General features: G+C 54.8%; 47 non-coding genes across 47 annotated transcripts; 38 read left to right on the top strand and 9 right to left on the bottom strand.

Moving 5' to 3' along the window:
- Positions 1 to 21: 21 nt before the first annotated feature.
- On the top strand, positions 22 to 94 carry Trnam-cau. Its single transcript has one exon. It is a non-coding gene; the product is annotated as a tRNA-Met (tRNA).
- A 305-nt stretch (positions 95 to 399) lies between these two features.
- Positions 400 to 471, top strand: Trnae-uuc. Its single transcript has one exon. It is a non-coding gene; the product is annotated as a tRNA-Glu (tRNA).
- Positions 472 to 669: 198 nt separating this feature from the next.
- Trnai-aau lies at positions 670 to 747 on the top strand. Its single transcript has one exon. It is a non-coding gene; the product is annotated as a tRNA-Ile (tRNA).
- Positions 748 to 1,358: 611 nt separating this feature from the next.
- Trnag-ucc lies at positions 1,359 to 1,430 on the bottom strand. Its single transcript has one exon. It is a non-coding gene; the product is annotated as a tRNA-Gly (tRNA).
- A 339-nt stretch (positions 1,431 to 1,769) lies between these two features.
- Positions 1,770 to 1,840, top strand: Trnag-gcc. Its single transcript has one exon. It is a non-coding gene; the product is annotated as a tRNA-Gly (tRNA).
- Positions 1,841 to 2,222: 382 nt separating this feature from the next.
- Positions 2,223 to 2,295, top strand: Trnam-cau. The gene has a single exon. It is a non-coding gene; the product is annotated as a tRNA-Met (tRNA).
- Positions 2,296 to 2,600: 305 nt separating this feature from the next.
- On the top strand, positions 2,601 to 2,672 carry Trnae-uuc. The gene has a single exon. It is a non-coding gene; the product is annotated as a tRNA-Glu (tRNA).
- Positions 2,673 to 2,869: 197 nt separating this feature from the next.
- On the top strand, positions 2,870 to 2,947 carry Trnai-aau. Its single transcript has one exon. It is a non-coding gene; the product is annotated as a tRNA-Ile (tRNA).
- A 610-nt stretch (positions 2,948 to 3,557) lies between these two features.
- Positions 3,558 to 3,629, bottom strand: Trnag-ucc. The gene has a single exon. It is a non-coding gene; the product is annotated as a tRNA-Gly (tRNA).
- A 339-nt stretch (positions 3,630 to 3,968) lies between these two features.
- Trnag-gcc lies at positions 3,969 to 4,038 on the top strand. Its single transcript has one exon. It is a non-coding gene; the product is annotated as a tRNA-Gly (tRNA).
- A 382-nt stretch (positions 4,039 to 4,420) lies between these two features.
- On the top strand, positions 4,421 to 4,493 carry Trnam-cau. The gene has a single exon. It is a non-coding gene; the product is annotated as a tRNA-Met (tRNA).
- A 306-nt stretch (positions 4,494 to 4,799) lies between these two features.
- Trnae-uuc lies at positions 4,800 to 4,871 on the top strand. Its single transcript has one exon. It is a non-coding gene; the product is annotated as a tRNA-Glu (tRNA).
- A 199-nt stretch (positions 4,872 to 5,070) lies between these two features.
- On the top strand, positions 5,071 to 5,148 carry Trnai-aau. The gene has a single exon. It is a non-coding gene; the product is annotated as a tRNA-Ile (tRNA).
- Positions 5,149 to 5,757: 609 nt separating this feature from the next.
- Positions 5,758 to 5,829, bottom strand: Trnag-ucc. Its single transcript has one exon. It is a non-coding gene; the product is annotated as a tRNA-Gly (tRNA).
- A 343-nt stretch (positions 5,830 to 6,172) lies between these two features.
- On the top strand, positions 6,173 to 6,243 carry Trnag-gcc. The gene has a single exon. It is a non-coding gene; the product is annotated as a tRNA-Gly (tRNA).
- Positions 6,244 to 6,624: 381 nt separating this feature from the next.
- On the top strand, positions 6,625 to 6,697 carry Trnam-cau. Its single transcript has one exon. It is a non-coding gene; the product is annotated as a tRNA-Met (tRNA).
- Positions 6,698 to 7,002: 305 nt separating this feature from the next.
- Trnae-uuc lies at positions 7,003 to 7,074 on the top strand. Its single transcript has one exon. It is a non-coding gene; the product is annotated as a tRNA-Glu (tRNA).
- Positions 7,075 to 7,272: 198 nt separating this feature from the next.
- Positions 7,273 to 7,347, top strand: Trnai-aau. The gene has a single exon. It is a non-coding gene; the product is annotated as a tRNA-Ile (tRNA).
- A 608-nt stretch (positions 7,348 to 7,955) lies between these two features.
- On the bottom strand, positions 7,956 to 8,027 carry Trnag-ucc. Its single transcript has one exon. It is a non-coding gene; the product is annotated as a tRNA-Gly (tRNA).
- A 341-nt stretch (positions 8,028 to 8,368) lies between these two features.
- Positions 8,369 to 8,441, top strand: Trnag-gcc. The gene has a single exon. It is a non-coding gene; the product is annotated as a tRNA-Gly (tRNA).
- A 382-nt stretch (positions 8,442 to 8,823) lies between these two features.
- On the top strand, positions 8,824 to 8,896 carry Trnam-cau. Its single transcript has one exon. It is a non-coding gene; the product is annotated as a tRNA-Met (tRNA).
- Positions 8,897 to 9,474: 578 nt separating this feature from the next.
- Positions 9,475 to 9,548, top strand: Trnai-aau. Its single transcript has one exon. It is a non-coding gene; the product is annotated as a tRNA-Ile (tRNA).
- A 593-nt stretch (positions 9,549 to 10,141) lies between these two features.
- On the bottom strand, positions 10,142 to 10,213 carry Trnag-ucc. Its single transcript has one exon. It is a non-coding gene; the product is annotated as a tRNA-Gly (tRNA).
- A 347-nt stretch (positions 10,214 to 10,560) lies between these two features.
- On the top strand, positions 10,561 to 10,631 carry Trnag-gcc. The gene has a single exon. It is a non-coding gene; the product is annotated as a tRNA-Gly (tRNA).
- Positions 10,632 to 11,012: 381 nt separating this feature from the next.
- Positions 11,013 to 11,085, top strand: Trnam-cau. The gene has a single exon. It is a non-coding gene; the product is annotated as a tRNA-Met (tRNA).
- Positions 11,086 to 11,388: 303 nt separating this feature from the next.
- Positions 11,389 to 11,460, top strand: Trnae-uuc. The gene has a single exon. It is a non-coding gene; the product is annotated as a tRNA-Glu (tRNA).
- Positions 11,461 to 11,658: 198 nt separating this feature from the next.
- Trnai-aau lies at positions 11,659 to 11,732 on the top strand. The gene has a single exon. It is a non-coding gene; the product is annotated as a tRNA-Ile (tRNA).
- Positions 11,733 to 12,325: 593 nt separating this feature from the next.
- Positions 12,326 to 12,397, bottom strand: Trnag-ucc. Its single transcript has one exon. It is a non-coding gene; the product is annotated as a tRNA-Gly (tRNA).
- A 347-nt stretch (positions 12,398 to 12,744) lies between these two features.
- Trnag-gcc lies at positions 12,745 to 12,815 on the top strand. The gene has a single exon. It is a non-coding gene; the product is annotated as a tRNA-Gly (tRNA).
- A 381-nt stretch (positions 12,816 to 13,196) lies between these two features.
- On the top strand, positions 13,197 to 13,269 carry Trnam-cau. The gene has a single exon. It is a non-coding gene; the product is annotated as a tRNA-Met (tRNA).
- A 303-nt stretch (positions 13,270 to 13,572) lies between these two features.
- On the top strand, positions 13,573 to 13,644 carry Trnae-uuc. Its single transcript has one exon. It is a non-coding gene; the product is annotated as a tRNA-Glu (tRNA).
- Positions 13,645 to 13,842: 198 nt separating this feature from the next.
- Positions 13,843 to 13,916, top strand: Trnai-aau. Its single transcript has one exon. It is a non-coding gene; the product is annotated as a tRNA-Ile (tRNA).
- A 593-nt stretch (positions 13,917 to 14,509) lies between these two features.
- Trnag-ucc lies at positions 14,510 to 14,581 on the bottom strand. Its single transcript has one exon. It is a non-coding gene; the product is annotated as a tRNA-Gly (tRNA).
- A 347-nt stretch (positions 14,582 to 14,928) lies between these two features.
- On the top strand, positions 14,929 to 14,999 carry Trnag-gcc. The gene has a single exon. It is a non-coding gene; the product is annotated as a tRNA-Gly (tRNA).
- Positions 15,000 to 15,380: 381 nt separating this feature from the next.
- Trnam-cau lies at positions 15,381 to 15,453 on the top strand. Its single transcript has one exon. It is a non-coding gene; the product is annotated as a tRNA-Met (tRNA).
- Positions 15,454 to 15,756: 303 nt separating this feature from the next.
- Trnae-uuc lies at positions 15,757 to 15,828 on the top strand. Its single transcript has one exon. It is a non-coding gene; the product is annotated as a tRNA-Glu (tRNA).
- Positions 15,829 to 16,026: 198 nt separating this feature from the next.
- Positions 16,027 to 16,100, top strand: Trnai-aau. The gene has a single exon. It is a non-coding gene; the product is annotated as a tRNA-Ile (tRNA).
- Positions 16,101 to 16,694: 594 nt separating this feature from the next.
- Positions 16,695 to 16,766, bottom strand: Trnag-ucc. Its single transcript has one exon. It is a non-coding gene; the product is annotated as a tRNA-Gly (tRNA).
- Positions 16,767 to 17,113: 347 nt separating this feature from the next.
- Positions 17,114 to 17,184, top strand: Trnag-gcc. The gene has a single exon. It is a non-coding gene; the product is annotated as a tRNA-Gly (tRNA).
- Positions 17,185 to 17,565: 381 nt separating this feature from the next.
- Trnam-cau lies at positions 17,566 to 17,638 on the top strand. Its single transcript has one exon. It is a non-coding gene; the product is annotated as a tRNA-Met (tRNA).
- A 303-nt stretch (positions 17,639 to 17,941) lies between these two features.
- Positions 17,942 to 18,013, top strand: Trnae-uuc. Its single transcript has one exon. It is a non-coding gene; the product is annotated as a tRNA-Glu (tRNA).
- Positions 18,014 to 18,211: 198 nt separating this feature from the next.
- On the top strand, positions 18,212 to 18,285 carry Trnai-aau. Its single transcript has one exon. It is a non-coding gene; the product is annotated as a tRNA-Ile (tRNA).
- Positions 18,286 to 18,878: 593 nt separating this feature from the next.
- Trnag-ucc lies at positions 18,879 to 18,951 on the bottom strand. Its single transcript has one exon. It is a non-coding gene; the product is annotated as a tRNA-Gly (tRNA).
- A 347-nt stretch (positions 18,952 to 19,298) lies between these two features.
- Trnag-gcc lies at positions 19,299 to 19,369 on the top strand. The gene has a single exon. It is a non-coding gene; the product is annotated as a tRNA-Gly (tRNA).
- Positions 19,370 to 19,750: 381 nt separating this feature from the next.
- Trnam-cau lies at positions 19,751 to 19,823 on the top strand. Its single transcript has one exon. It is a non-coding gene; the product is annotated as a tRNA-Met (tRNA).
- A 303-nt stretch (positions 19,824 to 20,126) lies between these two features.
- On the top strand, positions 20,127 to 20,198 carry Trnae-uuc. The gene has a single exon. It is a non-coding gene; the product is annotated as a tRNA-Glu (tRNA).
- A 198-nt stretch (positions 20,199 to 20,396) lies between these two features.
- Positions 20,397 to 20,470, top strand: Trnai-aau. The gene has a single exon. It is a non-coding gene; the product is annotated as a tRNA-Ile (tRNA).
- The last annotated feature ends 379 nt before the right edge of the window (positions 20,471 to 20,849 follow it).

The raw sequence follows: 20,849 nt of genomic DNA, 5'->3' as shown, positions 1-20,849 counted from the left end.
CAGGACAAGCGGTGCACCCGTGCCTCGGTAGCGCAGTAGGCAGCGCGTAAGTCTCATAATCTTAAGGTCGTGAGTTCGATCCTCACCCGGGGCATTTAATTTTCTGTGACTGATGGTGGTGCTGTTGCTAGGGCGCCAACGTATTTCTTGTTTGTTATCCACAACGTTTCAACGCTTCAGCGGGAAAATGTTTACTTCCTGTTATTGCTACTTACAGCTTCCCTTTTCCTCTTCTCCCAGCAGAGCATGAAGCCAAAAGCATTGCTCTGCGACGTTTGAGGTGCGCGCCTTGCCAGTCAGTATGTGCAAAGATGCTCGCAAAGAGAGAGGGGCGCCGACGCGGCACTCGACACGAAATGCGCCAAGCGACCGTACGAACGGTCGAACGAAACGTCCACATCCGGTGTGGTCTAGTGGCTAGGATACCTGGCTTTCACCCAGGAGGCCCGGGTTCGATTCCCGGTACCGGAACGGAATTTTTTCCACACGAATCGTGGCAAGTTTGAGCTGTCCGAGCAGCCGTTTGCCGTCCTGCTCGCAATATAGCTACTGTTTCGTGACCGTCAGCAGAATATAGACTAGGGAAGCAGACACACGACGACCATAGAAAAGGTGTATGGCTTCATGCCACCTGTTTCCAGCGTAGGGCTGAGCAACTGCATCTGCCGAGGCCCGTTAGCTCAGTTGGTTAGAGCGTCGTGCTAATAACGCGAAGGTCGTGGGTTCGATCGATCCCCCCACGGGCCACTACTCTTTTACTACTACGAAAAGGCAGCGCCGATTTCAGCTGGCGAGTGTGATGACCAAAAGATCATCACCCTGCGTGGAAGTTGACAGAGGATCCGAACCCGACTCGTCGGGAAGCGCTACAGCATTCACTCGGCAATGGCCATAATATCTTGAATACACTGGTTCTCAACCGATAAAGAGAAAATGAAAGAAAATGTCCGATTGCCGATGCGTAACAACTTTGGCCCTTGTCAGTACTTGGGCGGGTGAGCGCATGGGAACACAGGGCACTATTTGCACTTTTACTTCCTATTTTTGTTTCTCCTTTGTTTTCGGAGCTACAGCCCGATTCGGTCAGGGAGACGCCACCGTGAAATGAAGGGGGCGTGCTGTGTGTCCATCGCCTCGCCTCTCCTTACCTCTCTCAGTCGTTTCTCGTGCTTGTCGTTTTGATAAAGGCCGATTTGAGAGCGTCAGCTCTCGCGTCAGCTGAGCAAAAGTCGAGACAAGTCGAGACACGAGACAAGTCGAGACACACTAAGGGCTGGTATGCAGCGAGTAAGAGGGCGAAAAAACAATAATTTAAGAGCGCGTGGCAAAAGTACTCATACGCGAAATTAAAAGCCTGCTGCGGTGGCCGGGAATCGAACGCGGATCAACTGCTTGGAAGGCAACTATGCTGACCATTACACCACCACCGCACAAGCGAGCGCCGCGCGTCCGCGCTGTGTCGGCTTCCCGCCAGTCGGCAGCGGCCGAAGGTGATCGTACCTGGCAGGCGCATTTCGAGCAGGCTAGGGGAGCACATCCAGACGCATTCGGACAGCGTATCCGCGCACATTTCGCATCCTTTGGCAAGAGTTGGGCGCCGGCGACGCAAGAGTACGCAGAGGACCGCGTTCTGGCGGCATTTTTAAGCAGTGCAGTGCAGGATTCAGCGTCTGCAGCATCTTTCCCACAGAATGCTACGGCGCTTGACGGCAGTCCCACTTTCCTTGAGACATCTGCTCGGAAGCAGCGTCAAGTTACCGCTGGCCCCAGCATCGGTGGTTCAGTGGTAGAATGCTCGCCTGCCACGCGGGCGGCCCGGGTTCGATTCCCGGCCGATGCATCATTTTGCTTTTCCCGCGATGATGCTGCCGCGTGGCTTGAGCGCTTGAGATGCACGATCCACAAGAATGTGTAGCTGGATTTCCCTTGAGAAGGACCGAGAACGCAGCACTCGCGGGTCCCCACTAGGGACGCTCGCATCATGTTCTACAGACTAGCGTCGGCCTGGCCTCACAAGTTGCTGGGTCCGGGTGCCTCCGAGGCTCTGAACTTTAACGACAAGGAGTGCTGCCTATCGTTGCAACAGCTGCAGCAGCACCGCAATCAACTGGGCCGGCAGTGCACGTGTAGCAACAGAACACGTTATCCAGGAAGTACAGTGTCTCTACGTCTAATATTGGGTACGGTATTTACCCAGTTTCCAGGACAAGCGGTGCACCCGTGCCTCGGTAGCGCAGTAGGCAGCGCGTAAGTCTCATAATCTTAAGGTCGTGAGTTCGATCCTCACCCGGGGCATTTAATTTTCTGTGACTGATGGTGGTGCTGTTGCTAGGGCGCCAACGTATTTCTTGTTTGTTATCCACAACGTTTCAACGCTTCAGCGGGAAAATGTTTACTTCCTGTTATTGCTACTTACAGCTTCCCTTTTCCTCTTCTCCCAGCAGAGCATGAAGCCAAAAGCATTGCTCTGCGACGTTTGAGGTGCGCGCCTTGCCAGTCAGTATGTGCAAAGATGCTCGCAAAGAGAGAGGGGCGCCGACGCGGCACTCGACACGAAATGCGCCAAGCGACCGTACGAACGGTCGAACGAAACGTCCACATCCGGTGTGGTCTAGTGGCTAGGATACCTGGCTTTCACCCAGGAGGCCCGGGTTCGATTCCCGGTACCGGAACGGAATTTTTCCACACGAATCGTGGCAAGTTTGAGCTGTCCGAGCAGCCGTTTGCCGTCCTGCTCGCAATATAGCTACTGTTTCGTGACCGTCAGCAGAATATAGACTAGGGAAGCAGACACACGACGACCATAGAAAAGGTGTATGGCTTCATGCCACCTGTTTCCAGCGTAGGGCTGAGCAACTGCATCTGCCGAGGCCCGTTAGCTCAGTTGGTTAGAGCGTCGTGCTAATAACGCGAAGGTCGTGGGTTCGATCGATCCCCCCACGGGCCACTACTCTTTTACTACTACGAAAAGGCAGCGCCGATTTCAGCTGGCGAGTGTGATGACCAAAAGATCATCACCCTGCGTGGAAGTTGACAGAGGATCCGAACCGACTCGTCGGGAAGCGCTACAGCATTCACTCGGCAATGGCCATAATATCTTGAATACACTGGTTCTCAACGATAAAGAGAAAATGAAAGAAAATGTCCGATTGCCGATGCGTAACAACTTTGGCCCTTGTCAGTACTTGGGCGGGTGAGCGCATGGGAACACAGGGCACTATTTGCACTTTTACTTCCTATTTTTGTTTCTCCTTTGTTTTCGGAGCTACAGCCCGATTCGGTCAGGGAGACGCCACCGTGAAATGAAGGGGGCGTGCTGTGTGTCCATCGCCTCGCCTCTCCTTACCTCTCTCAGTCGTTTCTCGTGCTTGTCGTTTTGATTAAAGGCCGATTTGAGAGCGTCAGCTCTCGCGTCAGCTGAGCAAAGTCGAGGACAAGTCGAGACACGAGACAAGTCGAGACACACTAAGGGCTGGTATGCAGCGAGTAAGAGGGCGAAAAAACAATAATTTAAGAGCGCGTGGCAAAAGTACTCATACGCGAAATTAAAAGCCTGCTGCGGTGGCCGGGAATCGAACGCGGATCAACTGCTTGGAAGGCAACTATGCTGACCATTACACCACCACCGCACAAGCGAGCGCCGCGCGTCCGCGCTGTGTCGGCTTCCCGCCAGTCGGCAGCGCCGAAGGTGATCGTACCTGGCAGGCGCATTTCGAGGCAGGCTAGGGGAGCACATCCAGACGCATTCGGACAGCGTATCCGCGCACATTTCGCATCCTTTGGCAAGAGTTGGGCGCCGGCGACGCAAGAGTACGCAGAGGACCGCGTTCTGGCGGCATTTTTAAGCAGTGCAGTGCAGGATTCAGCGTCTGCAGCATCTTTCCCACAGAATGCTACGGCGCTTGACGGCAGTCCCACTTTCCTTGAGACATCTGCTCGGGAAGCAGCGTCAAGTTCCGCTGGCCCCAGCATCGGTGGTTCAGTGGTAGAATGCTCGCCTGCCACGCGGGCGGCCCGGTTCGATTCCCGGCCGATGCATCATTTTGCTTTTCCCGCGATGATGCTGCCGCGTGGCTTGAGCGCTTGAGATGCACGATCCACAAGAATGTGTAGCTGGATTTCCCTTGAGAAGGACCGAGAACGCAGCACTCGGCGGGTCCCCACTAGGACGCTCGCATCATGTTCTACAGACTAGCGTCGGCCTGGCCTCACAAGTTGCTGGGTCCGGGTGCCTCCGAGGCTCTGAACTTTAACGACAAGGAGTGCTGCCTATCGTTGCAACAGCTGCAGCAGCACCGCAATCAACTGGGCCGGCAGTGCACGTGTAGCAACAGAACACGTTATCCAGGAAGTACAGTGTCTCTACGTCTAATATTGGGTACGGTATTTACCCAGTTTCCAGGACAAGCGGTGCACCCGTGCCTCGGTAGCGCAGTAGGCAGCGCGTAAGTCTCATAATCTTAAGGTCGTGAGTTCGATCCTCACCCGGGGCATTTAATTTTCTGTGACTGATGGTGGTGCTGTTGCTAGGGCGCCAACGTATTTCTTGTTTGTTATCCACAACGTTTCAACGCTTCAGCGGGAAAATGTTTACTTCCTGTTATTGCTACTTACAGGCTTCCCTTTTCCTCTTCTCCCAGCAGAGCATGAAGCCAAAAGCATTGCTCTGCGACGTTTGAGGTGCGCGCCTTGCCAGTCAGTATGTGCAAAGATGCTCGCAAAGAGAGAGGGGCGCCGACGCGGCACTCGACACGAAATGCGCCAAGCGACCGTACGAACGGTCGAACGAAACGTCCACATCCGGTGTGGTCTAGTGGCTAGGATACCTGGCTTTCACCCAGGAGGCCCGGGTTCGATTCCCGGTACCGGAACGGAATTTTTTCCACACGAATCGTGGCAAGTTTGAGCTGTCCGAGCAGCCGTTTGCCGTCCTGCTCGCAATATAGCTACTGTTTCGTGACCGTCAGCAGAATATAGACTAGGGAAGCAGACACACGACGACCAATAGAAAAGGTGTATGGCTTCATGCCACCTGTTTCCAGCGTAGGGCTGAGCAACTGCATCTGCCGAGGCCCGTTAGCTCAGTTGGTTAGAGCGTCGTGCTAATAACGCGAAGGTCGTGGGTTCGATCGATCCCCCCACGGGCCACTACTCTTTTACTACTACGAAAAGGCAGCGCCGATTTCAGCTGGCGAGTGTGATGACCAAAAGATCATCACCCTGCGTGGAAGTTGACAGAGGATCCGAACCCGACTCGTCGGGAAGCGCTACAGCATTCACTCGGCAATGGCCATAATATCTTGAATACACTGGTTCTCACCGATAAAGAGAAAATGAAAGAAAATGTCCGATTGCCGATGCGTAACAACTTTGGCCCTTGTCAGTACTTGGGCGGGTGAGCGCATGGGAAACACAGGGCACTATTTGCACTTTTACTTCCTATTTTTGTTTCTCCTTTGTTTTCGGAGCTACAGCCCGATTCGGTCAGGAGACGCCACCGTGAAATGAAGGGGGCGTGCTGTGTGTCCATCGCCTCGCCTCTCCTTACCTCTCTCAGTCGTTTCTCGTGCTTGTCGTTTTGATAAAGGCGATTTGAGAGCGTCAGCTCTCGCGTCAGCTGAGCAAAGTCGAGACAAGTCGAGACACGAGACAAGTCGAGACACACTAAGGGCTGGTATGCAGCGAGTAAGAGGGCGAAAAAACAATAATTTTAAGAGCGCGTGGCAAAAGTACTCATACGCGAAATTAAAAGCCTGCTGCGGTGGCCGGGAATCGAACGCGGATCAACTGCTTGGAAGGCAACTATGCTGACCATTACACCACCACCGCACAAGCGAGCGCCGCGCGTCCGCGCTGTGTCGGCTTCCCGCCAGTCGGCAGCGGCCGAAGGTGATCGTACCTGGCAGGCGCATTTCGAGGCAGGCTAGGGGGAGCACATCCAGACGCATTCGGACAGCGTATCCGCGCACATTTCGCATCCTTTGGCAAGAGTTGGGCGCCGGCGACGCAAGAGTACGCAGAGGACCGCGTTCTGGCGGCATTTTTAAGCAGTGCAGTGCAGGATTCAGCGTCTGCAGCATCTTTCCCACAGAATGCTACGGCGCTTGACGGCAGTCCCACTTTCCCTTGAGACATCTGCTCGGGAAGCAGCGTCAAGTTACCGCTGGCCCCAGCATCGGTGGTTCAGTGGTAGAATGCTCGCCTGCCACGCGGGCGGCCCGGGTTCGATTCCCGGCCGATGCATCATTTTGCTTTTCCCGCGATGATGCTGCCGCGTGGCTTGAGCGCTTGAGATGCACGATCCACAAGAATGTGTAGCTGGATTTCCCTTGAGAAGGACCGAGAACGCAGCACTCGCGGGTCCCCACTAGGACGCTCGCATCATGTTCTACAGACTAGCGTCGGCCTGGCCTCACAAGTTGCTGGGGTCCGGGTGCCTCCGAGGCTCTGAACTTTAACGACAAGGAGTGCTGCCTATCGTGCAACAGCTGCAGCAGCACCGCAATCAACTGGGCCGGCAGTGCACGTGTAGCAACAGAACACGTTATCCAGGAAGTACAGTGTCTCTACGTCTAATATTGGGTACGGTATTTACCCAGTTTCCAGGACAAGCGGTGCACCCGTGCCTCGGTAGCGCAGTAGGCAGCGCGTAAGTCTCATAATCTTAAGGTCGTGAGTTCGATCCTCACCCGGGGCATTTAATTTTCTGTGACTGATGGTGGTGCTGTTGCTAGGGCGCCAACGTATTTCTTGTTTGTTATCCACAACGTTTCAACGCTTCAGCGGGAAAATGTTTACTTCCTGTTATTGCTACTTACAGCTTCCCTTTTCCTCTTCTCCCAGCAGAGCATGAAGCCAAAAGCATTGCTCTGCGACGTTTGAGGTGCGCGCCTTGCCAGTCAGTATGTGCAAAGATGCTCGCAAAGAGAGAGGGGCGCCGACGCGGCACTCGACACGAAATGCGCCAAGCGACCGTACGAACGGTCGAACGAAACGTCCACATCCGGTGTGGTCTAGTGGCTAGGATACCTGGCTTTCACCCAGGAGGCCCGGGTTCGATTCCCGGTACCGGAACGGAATTTTTTCCACACGAATCGTGGCAAGTTTGAGCTGTCCGAGCAGCCGTTTGCCGTCCTGCTCGCAATATAGCTACTGTTTCGTGACCGTCAGCAGAATATAGACTAGGGAAGCAGACACACGACGACCATAGAAAAGGTGTATGGCTTCAATGCCACCTGTTCCAGCGTAGGGCTGAGCAACTGCATCTGCCGAGGCCCGTTAGCTCAGTTGGTTAGAGGCGTCGTGCTAATAACGCGAAGGTCGTGGGTTCGATCCCCCCACGGGCCACTACTCTTTTACTACTACGAAAAGGCAGCGCCGATTTCAGCTGGCGAGTGTGATGTCCAAAGATCATCACCCTGCGTGAAGTTGACAGAGGGATCCGAACCCGACTCGTCGGGAAGCGCTACAGCATTCACTCGGCAATGGCCATAATATCTTGAATACACTGGTTCTCAACCGATAAAGAGAAATGAAAGAAAATGTCCGATTGCCGATGCGTAACAACTTTGGCCCTTGTCAGTACTTGGGCGGGTGAGCGCATGGGAACACAGGGCACTATTTGCACTTTTACTTCCTATTTTTGTTTCTCCTTTGTTTTCGGAGCTACAGCCCGATTCGGTCAGGGAGACGCCACCGTGAAATGAAGGGGGCGTGCTGTGTGTCCATCGCCTCGCCTCTCCTTACCTCTCTCAGTCGTTTCTCGTGCTTGTCGTTTTGATAAAGGCCGATTTGAGAGCGTCAGCTCTCGCGTCAGCTGAGCAAAGTCGAGACAAGTCGAGACACGAGACAAGTCGAGACACACTAAGGGCTGGTATGCAGCGAGTAAGAGGGCGAAAAAACAATAATTTAAGAGCGCGTGGCAAAAGTACTCATACGCGAAATTAAAAGCCTGCTGCGGTGGCCGGGAATCGAACGCGGATCAACTGCTTGGAAGGCAACTATGCTGACCATTACACCACCACCGCACAAGCGAGCGCCGCGCGTCCGCGCTGTGTCGGCTTCCCGCCAGTCGGCAGCGGCCGAAGGTGATCGTACCTGGCAGGCGCATTTCGAGGCAGGCTAGGGAGCACATCCAGACGCATTCGGACAGCGTATCCGCGCACATTTCGCATCCTTTGGCAAGAGTTGGGCGCCGGCGACGCAAGAGTACGCAGAGGACCGCGTTCTGGCGGCATTTTTAAGCAGTGCAGTGCAGGATTCAGCGTCTGCAGCATCTTTCCCACAGAATGCTACGGCGCTTGACGGCAGTCCCACTTTCCCTTGAGACATCTGCTCGGGAAGCAGCGTCAAGTTACCGCTGGCCCCAGCATCGGTGGTTCAGTGGTAGAATGCTCGCCCTGCCACGCGGGCGGCCCGGGGTTCGATTCCCGGCCGATGCATCATTTTGCTTTTCCCGCGATGATGCTGCCGCGTGGCTTGAGCGCTTGAGATGCACGATCCACAAGAATGTGTAGCTGGATTTCCCTTGAGAAGGACCGAGAACGCAGCACTCGCGGGGTCCCCACTAGGACGCTCGCATCATGTTCTACAGACTAGCGTCGGCCTGGCCTCACAAGTTGCTGGGTCCGGGTGCCTCCGAGGCTCTGAACTTTAACGACAAGGAGTGCTGCCTATCGTTGCAACAGCTGCAGCAGCACCGCAATCAACTGGGCCGGCAGTGCACGTGTAGCAACAGAACACGTTATCCAGGAAGTACAGTGTCTCTACGTCTAATATTGGGTACGGTATTTACCCAGTTTCCAGGACAAGCGGTGCACCCGTGCCTCGGTAGCGCAGTAGGCAGCGCGTAAGTCTCATAATCTTAAGGTCGTGAGTTCGATCCTCACCCGGGGCATTTAATTTTCTGTGACTGATGGTGGTGCTGTTGCTAGGGCGCCAACGTATTTCTTGTTTGTTATCCACAACGTTTCAACGCTTCAGCGGGAAAATGTTTTACTTCCTGTTATTGCTACTTACAGCTTCCCTTTTCCTCTTCTCTCCCAGCAGAGCATGAAGCCAAAAGCATTGCTCTGCGACGTTTGAGGTGCGCGCCTTGCCAGTCAGTATGTGCAAAGATGCTCGCAAAGAGAGAGGGGCGCCGACGCGGCACTCTGACACGAAATGCGCCAAGCGACCGTACGAACGTCGAACGAAACGTCCACATCCGGTGTGGTCTAGTTGGCTAGGATACCTGGCTTTCCACCCAGGAGGCCCCGGGTTCGATTCCCGGTACCGGAACGGAATTTTTTCCACACGAATCGTGGCAAGTTTGAGCTGTCCGAGCAGCTTCCCGTCCTGCTCGCAATATAGCTACTGTTTCGTGACCGTCAGCAGAATATAGACTAGGGAAGCAGACACACGACGACCATAGAAATGGTGTGCGGCTTCATGCCACCTGTTTCCAGCGTAGGGCTGAGCAACTGCATCTGCCGAGGCCCGTTAGCTCAGTTGGTTAGAGCGTCGTGCTAATAACGCGAAGGTCGTGGGTTCGATCCCCCCACGGGCCACTACTCTTTTCCTACTACGAAAAGGCGGCGCCGATTTCAGCTGGCGAGTGTGGTGACCAAAAGATCATCACCCTGCGTGGAAGTTGATAGAGGATCCGAACCCGACTCGTCGGGGAGCGCTACAGCATTCACTCGGCAATGGCCATAATATCTTGAATACACTGGTTCTCAACCGATAAAGAGAAAATGAAAGAAAATGTCCGATTGCCGATGCGTAACAACTTTGGCCCTTGTCAGTACTTGGGCGGGTGAGCGCATGGGAACACAGGGCGCTATTGGCACTTTTACTTCCTATTTTTGTTTCTCCTTTCTTTTCGGAGCTACAGCCCGATTCGGTCAGGGAGACGCCACCGTGAAATGAAGGGGGCGTGCTGTGTGTCCATCGCCTCGCCTCTCCTTACCTCTCTCAGTCGTTTCTCGTGCTTGTCGTTTTGATATAGGCCGATTTGAGAGCGTCAGCTCTCGCGTCAGCCGAGCAAAGTCGAGACAAGTCGAGACACACTAAGGGCTGGTATGCAGCGAGTAAGAGGGCGAAAAAACAATAATTTAAGAGCGCGTGGCAAAAGTACTCATACGCGAAATTAAAAGCCTGCTGCGGTGGCCGGGAATCGAACCCGGATCAACTGCTTGGAACGCAACTATGCTGACCATTACACCACCACCGCACAAGCGAGCGCCGCGCGTCCGCGCTGTGTCGGCTTCCCGCCAGTCGGCAGCGGCCGAAGGTGATCGTACCTGGCAGGCGCATTTCGAGGCAGGCTAGGGGAGCACATCCAGACGCATTCGGACAGCGTATCCGCGCACATTTCGCATCCTTTGGCAAGAGTTGGGCGCCGGCAACGCAAGAGTACGCAGAGGACCGCGTTCTGGCGGCATTTTTAAGCAGAGCAGTGCAGTGCAGGATTCAGCGTCTGCAGCATCTTTTCCACAGAATGCTACGGCGCTTGACGGCAGTCCCACTTTCCCTTGAGACATCTGCTCGGCAAGCAGCGTCAAGTTACCGCTGGCCCGAGCATCGGTGGTTCAGTGGTAGAATGCTCGCCTGCCACGCGGGCGGCCCGGGTTCGATTCCCGGCCGATGCATCATTTTGCTTTTCCCGCGATAATGCTGCCGCGTGGCTTGAGCGCTTGAGATGCACGATCCACAAGAATGTGTAGCTGGATTTCCCTTGAGAAGGACCGAGAACGCAGCACTCGCGGGTCCCCACTAGGACGCTCGCATCATGTTCTACAGACTAGCGTCGGCCTGGCCTCACAAGTTGCTGGGTCCGGGTGCCTCCGAGGCACTGAACTTCAACGACAAGGAGTGCTGCCTATCGTTGCAACAGCTGCAGCAGCACCGCAATCAACTGGGCCGGCAGTGCACGTGTAGCAACAGAACACGTTATCCAGGAAGTACAGTGTCTCTACGTCTAATATTGGGTAAGGTGTTTACCCAGTTTCCAGGACAAGCGGTGCACCCGTGCCTCGGTAGCGCAGTAGGCAGCGCGTAAGTCTCATAATCTTAAGGTCGTGAGTTCGATCCTCACCCGGGGCATTTAATTTTCTGTGACATGGTGGTGCTGTTGCTAGGGCGCCAACGTATTTCTTGTTTGTTATCCACAGCGTTTCAACGCTTCAGCGGGAAAATGTTTACTTCCTGTTATTGCTACTTACAGCTTCCCTTTTCCTCTTCTCCCAGCAGAGCATGAAGCCAAAAGCATTGCTCTGCGACGTTTGAGGTGCGCGCCTTGCCAGTCAGTATGTGCACAGATGCTCGCAAAGAGAGGGGGGCGCCGACGCGGCACTCGACACGAAATGCGACAAGCGACCGTACGAACGGTCGAACGAAACGGCCACATCCGGTGTGGTCTAGTGGCTAGGATACCTGGCTTTCACCCAGGAGGCCCGGGTTCGATTCCCGGTACCGGAACGGAATTTTTTCCACACGAATCGTGACAAGTTTGAGCTGTCCGAGCGGCCGTTTCCCGTCCTGCTCGCAATATAGCTACTGTTTCGTGACCGTCAGCAGAATATAGACTAGGGAAGCAGACACACGACGACCATAGAAATGGTGTGCGGCTTCATGCCACCTGTTTCCAGCGTAGGGCTGAGCAACTGCATCTGCCGAGGCCCGTTAGCTCAGTTGGTTAGAGCGTCGTGCTAATAACGCGAAGGTCGTGGGTTCGATCCCCCCACGGGCCACTACTCTTTTCCTACTACGAAAAGGCGGCGCCGATTTCAGCTGGCGAGTGTGGTGACCAAAAGATCATCACCCTGCGTGGAAGTTGATAGAGGATCCGAACCCGACTCGTCGGGGAGCGCTACAGCATTCACTCGGCAATGGCCATAATATCTTGAATACACTGGTTCTCAACCGATAAAGAGAAAATGAAAGAAAATGTCCGATTGCCGATGCGTAACAACTTTGGCCCTTGTCAGTACTTGGGCGGGTGAGCGCATGGGAACACAGGGCGCTATTGGCACTTTTACTTCCTATTTTTGTTTCTCCTTTCTTTTCGGAGCTACAGCCCGATTCGGTCAGGGAGACGCCACCGTGAAATGAAGGGGGCGTGCTGTGTGTCCATCGCCTCGCCTCTCCTTACCTCTCTCAGTCGTTTCTCGTGCTTGTCGTTTTGATATAGGCCGATTTGAGAGCGTCAGCTCTCGCGTCAGCCGAGCAAAGTCGAGACAAGTCGAGACACACTAAGGGCTGGTATGCAGCGAGTAAGAGGGCGAAAAAACAATAATTTAAGAGCGCGTGGCAAAAGTACTCATACGCGAAATTAAAAGCCTGCTGCGGTGGCCGGGAATCGAACCCGGATCAACTGCTTGGAACGCAACTATGCTGACCATTACACCACCACCGCACAAGCGAGCGCCGCGCGTCCGCGCTGTGTCGGCTTCCCGCCAGTCGGCAGCGGCCGAAGGTGATCGTACCTGGCAGGCGCATTTCGAGGCAGGCTAGGGGAGCACATCCAGACGCATTCGGACAGCGTATCCGCGCACATTTCGCATCCTTTGGCAAGAGTTGGGCGCCGGCAACGCAAGAGTACGCAGAGGACCGCGTTCTGGCGGCATTTTTAAGCAGAGCAGTGCAGTGCAGGATTCAGCGTCTGCAGCATCTTTTCCACAGAATGCTACGGCGCTTGACGGCAGTCCCACTTTCCCTTGAGACATCTGCTCGGCAAGCAGCGTCAAGTTACCGCTGGCCCGAGCATCGGTGGTTCAGTGGTAGAATGCTCGCCTGCCACGCGGGCGGCCCGGGTTCGATTCCCGGCCGATGCATCATTTTGCTTTTCCCGCGATAATGCTGCCGCGTGGCTTGAGCGCTTGAGATGCACGATCCACAAGAATGTGTAGCTGGATTTCCCTTGAGAAGGACCGAGAACGCAGCACTCGCGGGTCCCCACTAGGACGCTCGCATCATGTTCTACAGACTAGCGTCGGCCTGGCCTCACAAGTTGCTGGGTCCGGGTGCCTCCGAGGCACTGAACTTCAACGACAAGGAGTGCTGCCTATCGTTGCAACAGCTGCAGCAGCACCGCAATCAACTGGGCCGGCAGTGCACGTGTAGCAACAGAACACGTTATCCAGGAAGTACAGTGTCTCTACGTCTAATATTGGGTAAGGTGTTTACCCAGTTTCCAGGACAAGCGGTGCACCCGTGCCTCGGTAGCGCAGTAGGCAGCGCGTAAGTCTCATAATCTTAAGGTCGTGAGTTCGATCCTCACCCGGGGCATTTAATTTTCTGTGACATGGTGGTGCTGTTGCTAGGGCGCCAACGTATTTCTTGTTTGTTATCCACAGCGTTTCAACGCTTCAGCGGGAAAATGTTTACTTCCTGTTATTGCTACTTACAGCTTCCCTTTTCCTCTTCTCCCAGCAGAGCATGAAGCCAAAAGCATTGCTCTGCGACGTTTGAGGTGCGCGCCTTGCCAGTCAGTATGTGCACAGATGCTCGCAAAGAGAGGGGGGCGCCGACGCGGCACTCGACACGAAATGCGACAAGCGACCGTACGAACGGTCGAACGAAACGGCCACATCCGGTGTGGTCTAGTGGCTAGGATACCTGGCTTTCACCCAGGAGGCCCGGGTTCGATTCCCGGTACCGGAACGGAATTTTTTCCACACGAATCGTGACAAGTTTGAGCTGTCCGAGCGGCCGTTTCCCGTCCTGCTCGCAATATAGCTACTGTTTCGTGACCGTCAGCAGAATATAGACTAGGGAAGCAGACACACGACGACCATAGAAATGGTGTGCGGCTTCATGCCACCTGTTTCCAGCGTAGGGCTGAGCAACTGCATCTGCCGAGGCCCGTTAGCTCAGTTGGTTAGAGCGTCGTGCTAATAACGCGAAGGTCGTGGGTTCGATCCCCCCACGGGCCACTACTCTTTTCCTACTACGAAAAGGCGGCGCCGATTTCAGCTGGCGAGTGTGGTGACCAAAAGATCATCACCCTGCGTGGAAGTTGATAGAGGATCCGAACCCGACTCGTCGGGGAGCGCTACAGCATTCACTCGGCAATGGCCATAATATCTTGAATACACTGGTTCTCAACCGATAAAGAGAAAATGAAAGAAAATGTCCGATTGCCGATGCGTAACAACTTTGGCCCTTGTCAGTACTTGGGCGGGTGAGCGCATGGGAACACAGGGCGCTATTGGCACTTTTACTTCCTATTTTTGTTTCTCCTTTCTTTTCGGAGCTACAGCCCGATTCGGTCAGGGAGACGCCACCGTGAAATGAAGGGGGCGTGCTGTGTGTCCATCGCCTCGCCTCTCCTTACCTCTCTCAGTCGTTTCTCGTGCTTGTCGTTTTGATATAGGCCGATTTGAGAGCGTCAGCTCTCGCGTCAGCCGAGCAAAGTCGAGACAAGTCGAGACACACTAAGGGCTGGTATGCAGCGAGTAAGAGGGCGAAAAAACAATAATTTAAGAGCGCGTGGCAAAAGTACTCATACGCGAAATTAAAAGCCTGCTGCGGTGGCCGGGAATCGAACCCGGATCAACTGCTTGGAACGCAACTATGCTGACCATTACACCACCACCGCACAAGCGAGCGCCGCGCGTCCGCGCTGTGTCGGCTTCCCGCCAGTCGGCAGCGGCCGAAGGTGATCGTACCTGGCAGGCGCATTTCGAGGCAGGCTAGGGGAGCACATCCAGACGCATTCGGACAGCGTATCCGCGCACATTTCGCATCCTTTGGCAAGAGTTGGGCGCCGGCAACGCAAGAGTACGCAGAGGACCGCGTTCTGGCGGCATTTTTAAGCAGAGCAGTGCAGTGCAGGATTCAGCGTCTGCAGCATCTTTTCCACAGAATGCTACGGCGCTTGACGGCAGTCCCACTTTCCCTTGAGACATCTGCTCGGCAAGCAGCGTCAAGTTACCGCTGGCCCGAGCATCGGTGGTTCAGTGGTAGAATGCTCGCCTGCCACGCGGGCGGCCCGGGTTCGATTCCCGGCCGATGCATCATTTTGCTTTTCCCGCGATAATGCTGCCGCGTGGCTTGAGCGCTTGAGATGCACGATCCACAAGAATGTGTAGCTGGATTTCCCTTGAGAAGGACCGAGAACGCAGCACTCGCGGGTCCCCACTAGGACGCTCGCATCATGTTCTACAGACTAGCGTCGGCCTGGCCTCACAAGTTGCTGGGTCCGGGTGCCTCCGAGGCACTGAACTTCAACGACAAGGAGTGCTGCCTATCGTTGCAACAGCTGCAGCAGCACCGCAATCAACTGGGCCGGCAGTGCACGTGTAGCAACAGAACACGTTATCCAGGAAGTACAGTGTCTCTACGTCTAATATTGGGTAAGGTGTTTACCCAGTTTCCAGGACAAGCGGTGCACCCGTGCCTCGGTAGCGCAGTAGGCAGCGCGTAAGTCTCATAATCTTAAGGTCGTGAGTTCGATCCTCACCCGGGGCATTTAATTTTCTGTGACATGGTGGTGCTGTTGCTAGGGCGCCAACGTATTTCTTGTTTGTTATCCACAGCGTTTCAACGCTTCAGCGGGAAAATGTTTACTTCCTGTTATTGCTACTTACAGCTTCCCTTTTCCTCTTCTCCCAGCAGAGCATGAAGCCAAAAGCATTGCTCTGCGACGTTTGAGGTGCGCGCCTTGCCAGTCAGTATGTGCACAGATGCTCGCAAAGAGAGGGGGGCGCCGACGCGGCACTCGACACGAAATGCGACAAGCGACCGTACGAACGGTCGAACGAAACGGCCACATCCGGTGTGGTCTAGTGGCTAGGATACCTGGCTTTCACCCAGGAGGCCCGGGTTCGATTCCCGGTACCGGAACGGAATTTTTTCCACACGAATCGTGACAAGTTTGAGCTGTCCGAGCGGCCGTTTCCCGTCCTGCTCGCAATATAGCTACTGTTTCGTGACCGTCAGCAGAATATAGACTAGGGAAGCAGACACACGACGACCATAGAAATGGTGTGCGGCTTCATGCCACCTGTTTCCAGCGTAGGGCTGAGCAACTGCATCTGCCGAGGCCCGTTAGCTCAGTTGGTTAGAGCGTCGTGCTAATAACGCGAAGGTCGTGGGTTCGATCCCCCCACGGGCCACTACTCTTTTCCTACTACGAAAAGGCGGCGCCGATTTCAGCTGGCGAGTGTGGTGACCAAAAGATCATCACCCTGCGTGGAAGTTGATAGAGGATCCGAACCCGACTCGTCGGGGAGCGCTACAGCATTCACTCGGCAATGGCCATAATATCTTGAATACACTGGTTCTCAACCGATAAAGAGAAAATGAAAGAAAATGTCCGATTGCCGATGCGTAACAACTTTGGCCCTTGTCAGTACTTGGGCGGGTGAGCGCATGGGAACACAGGGCGCTATTGGCACTTTTACTTCCTATTTTTGTTTCTCCTTTCTTTTCGGAGCTACAGCCCGATTCGGTCAGGGAGACGCCACCGTGAAATGAAGGGGGCGTGCTGTGTGTCCATCGCCTCGCCTCTCCTTACCTCTCTCAGTCGTTTCTCGTGCTTGTCGTTTTGATATAGGCCGATTTGAGAGCGTCAGCTCTCGCGTCAGCCGAGCAAAGTCGAGACAAGTCGAGACACACTAAGGGCTGGTATGCAGCGAGTAAGAGGGCGAAAAAAACAATAATTTAAGAGCGCGTGGCAAAAGTACTCATACGCGAAATTAAAAGCCTGCTGCGGTGGCCGGGAATCGAACCCGGATCAACTGCTTGGAACGCAACTATGCTGACCATTACACCACCACCGCACAAGCGAGCGCCGCGCGTCCGCGCTGTGTCGGCTTCCCGCCAGTCGGCAGCGGCCGAAGGTGATCGTACCTGGCAGGCGCATTTCGAGGCAGGCTAGGGGAGCACATCCAGACGCATTCGGACAGCGTATCCGCGCACATTTCGCATCCTTTGGCAAGAGTTGGGCGCCGGCAACGCAAGAGTACGCAGAGGACCGCGTTCTGGCGGCATTTTTAAGCAGAGCAGTGCAGTGCAGGATTCAGCGTCTGCAGCATCTTTTCCACAGAATGCTACGGCGCTTGACGGCAGTCCCACTTTCCCTTGAGACATCTGCTCGGCAAGCAGCGTCAAGTTACCGCTGGCCCGAGCATCGGTGGTTCAGTGGTAGAATGCTCGCCTGCCACGCGGGCGGCCCGGGTTCGATTCCCGGCCGATGCATCATTTTGCTTTTCCCGCGATAATGCTGCCGCGTGGCTTGAGCGCTTGAGATGCACGATCCACAAGAATGTGTAGCTGGATTTCCCTTGAGAAGGACCGAGAACGCAGCACTCGCGGGTCCCCACTAGGACGCTCGCATCATGTTCTACAGACTAGCGTCGGCCTGGCCTCACAAGTTGCTGGGTCCGGGTGCCTCCGAGGCACTGAACTTCAACGACAAGGAGTGCTGCCTATCGTTGCAACAGCTGCAGCAGCACCGCAATCAACTGGGCCGGCAGTGCACGTGTAGCAACAGAACACGTTATCCAGGAAGTACAGTGTCTCTACGTCTAATATTGGGTAAGGTGTTTACCCAGTTTCCAGGACAAGCGGTGCACCCGTGCCTCGGTAGCGCAGTAGGCAGCGCGTAAGTCTCATAATCTTAAGGTCGTGAGTTCGATCCTCACCCGGGGCATTTAATTTTCTGTGACATGGTGGTGCTGTTGCTAGGGCGCCAACGTATTTCTTGTTTGTTATCCACAGCGTTTCAACGCTTCAGCGGGAAAATGTTTACTTCCTGTTATTGCTACTTACAGCTTCCCTTTTCCTCTTCTCCCAGCAGAGCATGAAGCCAAAAGCATTGCTCTGCGACGTTTGAGGTGCGCGCCTTGCCAGTCAGTATGTGCACAGATGCTCGCAAAGAGAGGGGGGCGCCGACGCGGCACTCGACACGAAATGCGACAAGCGACCGTACGAACGGTCGAACGAAACGGCCACATCCGGTGTGGTCTAGTGGCTAGGATACCTGGCTTTCACCCAGGAGGCCCGGGTTCGATTCCCGGTACCGGAACGGAATTTTTTCCACACGAATCGTGACAAGTTTGAGCTGTCCGAGCGGCCGTTTCCCGTCCTGCTCGCAATATAGCTACTGTTTCGTGACCGTCAGCAGAATATAGACTAGGGAAGCAGACACACGACGACCATAGAAATGGTGTGCGGCTTCATGCCACCTGTTTCCAGCGTAGGGCTGAGCAACTGCATCTGCCGAGGCCCGTTAGCTCAGTTGGTTAGAGCGTCGTGCTAATAACGCGAAGGTCGTGGGTTCGATCCCCCCACGGGCCACTACTCTTTTCCTACTACGAAAAGGCGGCGCCGATTTCAGCTGGCGAGTGTGGTGACCAAAAGATCATCACCCTGCGTGGAAGTTGATAGAGGATCCGAACCCGACTCGTCGGGGAGCGCTACAGCATTCACTCGGCAATGGCCATAATATCTTGAATACACTGGTTCTCAACCGATAAAGAGAAAATGAAAGAAAATGTCCGATTGCCGATGCGTAACAACTTTGGCCCTTGTCAGTACTTGGGCGGGTGAGCGCATGGGAACACAGGGCGCTATTGGCACTTTTACTTCCTATTTTTGTTTCTCCTTTCTTTTCGGAGCTACAGCCCGATTCGGTCAGGGAGACGCCACCGTGAAATGAAGGGGGCGTGCTGTGTGTCCATCGCCTCGCCTCTCCTTACCTCTCTCAGTCGTTTCTCGTGCTTGTCGTTTTGATATAGGCCGATTTGAGAGCGTCAGCTCTCGCGTCAGCCGAGCAAAGTCGAGACAAGTCGAGACACACTAAGGGCTGGTATGCAGCGAGTAAGAGGGCGAAAAAACAATAATTTAAGAGCGCGTGGCAAAAGTACTCATACGCGAAATTAAAAGCCTGCTGCGGTGGCCGGGAATCGAACCCGGATCAACTGCTTGGAACGCAACTATGCTGACCATTACAACCACCACCGCACAAGCGAGCGCCGCGCGTCCGCGCTGTGTCGGCTTCCCGCCAGTCGGCAGCGGCCGAAGGTGATCGTACCTGGCAGGCGCATTTCGAGGCAGGCTAGGGGAGCACATCCAGACGCATTCGGACAGCGTATCCGCGCACATTTCGCATCCTTTGGCAAGAGTTGGGCGCCGGCAACGCAAGAGTACGCAGAGGACCGCGTTCTGGCGGCATTTTTAAGCAGAGCAGTGCAGTGCAGGATTCAGCGTCTGCAGCATCTTTTCCACAGAATGCTACGGCGCTTGACGGCAGTCCCACTTTCCCTTGAGACATCTGCTCGGCAAGCAGCGTCAAGTTACCGCTGGCCCGAGCATCGGTGGTTCAGTGGTAGAATGCTCGCCTGCCACGCGGGCGGCCCGGGTTCGATTCCCGGCCGATGCATCATTTTGCTTTTCCCGCGATAATGCTGCCGCGTGGCTTGAGCGCTTGAGATGCACGATCCACAAGAATGTGTAGCTGGATTTCCCTTGAGAAGGACCGAGAACGCAGCACTCGCGGGTCCCCACTAGGACGCTCGCATCATGTTCTACAGACTAGCGTCGGCCTGGCCTCACAAGTTGCTGGGTCCGGGTGCCTCCGAGGCACTGAACTTCAACGACAAGGAGTGCTGCCTATCGTTGCAACAGCTGCAGCAGCACCGCAATCAACTGGGCCGGCAGTGCACGTGTAGCAACAGAACACGTTATCCAGGAAGTACAGTGTCTCTACGTCTAATATTGGGTAAGGTGTTTACCCAGTTTCCAGGACAAGCGGTGCACCCGTGCCTCGGTAGCGCAGTAGGCAGCGCGTAAGTCTCATAATCTTAAGGTCGTGAGTTCGATCCTCACCCGGGGCATTTAATTTTCTGTGACATGGTGGTGCTGTTGCTAGGGCGCCAACGTATTTCTTGTTTGTTATCCACAGCGTTTCAACGCTTCAGCGGGAAAATGTTTACTTCCTGTTATTGCTACTTACAGCTTCCCTTTTCCTCTTCTCCCAGCAGAGCATGAAGCCAAAAGCATTGCTCTGCGACGTTTGAGGTGCGCGCCTTGCCAGTCAGTATGTGCACAGATGCTCGCAAAGAGAGGGGGGCGCCGACGCGGCACTCGACACGAAATGCGACAAGCGACCGTACGAACGGTCGAACGAAACGGCCACATCCGGTGTGGTCTAGTGGCTAGGATACCTGGCTTTCACCCAGGAGGCCCGGGTTCGATTCCCGGTACCGGAACGGAATTTTTTCCACACGAATCGTGACAAGTTTGAGCTGTCCGAGCGGCCGTTTCCCGTCCTGCTCGCAATATAGCTACTGTTTCGTGACCGTCAGCAGAATATAGACTAGGGAAGCAGACACACGACGACCATAGAAATGGTGTGCGGCTTCATGCCACCTGTTTCCAGCGTAGGGCTGAGCAACTGCATCTGCCGAGGCCCGTTAGCTCAGTTGGTTAGAGCGTCGTGCTAATAACGCGAAGGTCGTGGGTTCGATCCCCCCACGGGCCACTACTCTTTTCCTACTACGAAAAGGCGGCGCCGATTTCAGCTGGCGAGTGTGGTGACCAAAAGATCATCACCCTGCGTGGAAGTTGATAGAGGATCCGAACCCGACTCGTCGGGGAGCGCTACAGCATTCACTCGGCAATGGCCATAATATCTTGAATACACTGGTTCTCAACCGATAAAGAGAAAATGAAAGAAAATGTCCGATTGCCGATGCGTAACAACTTTGGCCCTTGTCAGTACTTGGGCGGGTGAGCGCATGGGAACACAGGGCGCTATTGGCACTTTTACTTCCTATTTTTGTTTCTCCTTTCTTTTCGGAGCTACAGCCCGATTCGGTCAGGGAGACGCCACCGTGAAATGAAGGGGGCGTGCTGTGTGT

Source organism: Schistocerca piceifrons, unplaced genomic scaffold (assembly GCF_021461385.2).
Source record: "Schistocerca piceifrons isolate TAMUIC-IGC-003096 unplaced genomic scaffold, iqSchPice1.1 HiC_scaffold_571, whole genome shotgun sequence".
NCBI classification, from domain to species: domain Eukaryota; kingdom Metazoa; phylum Arthropoda; class Insecta; order Orthoptera; family Acrididae; genus Schistocerca; species Schistocerca piceifrons.
This window is presented reverse-complemented; position numbering and strand designations above follow the sequence as displayed.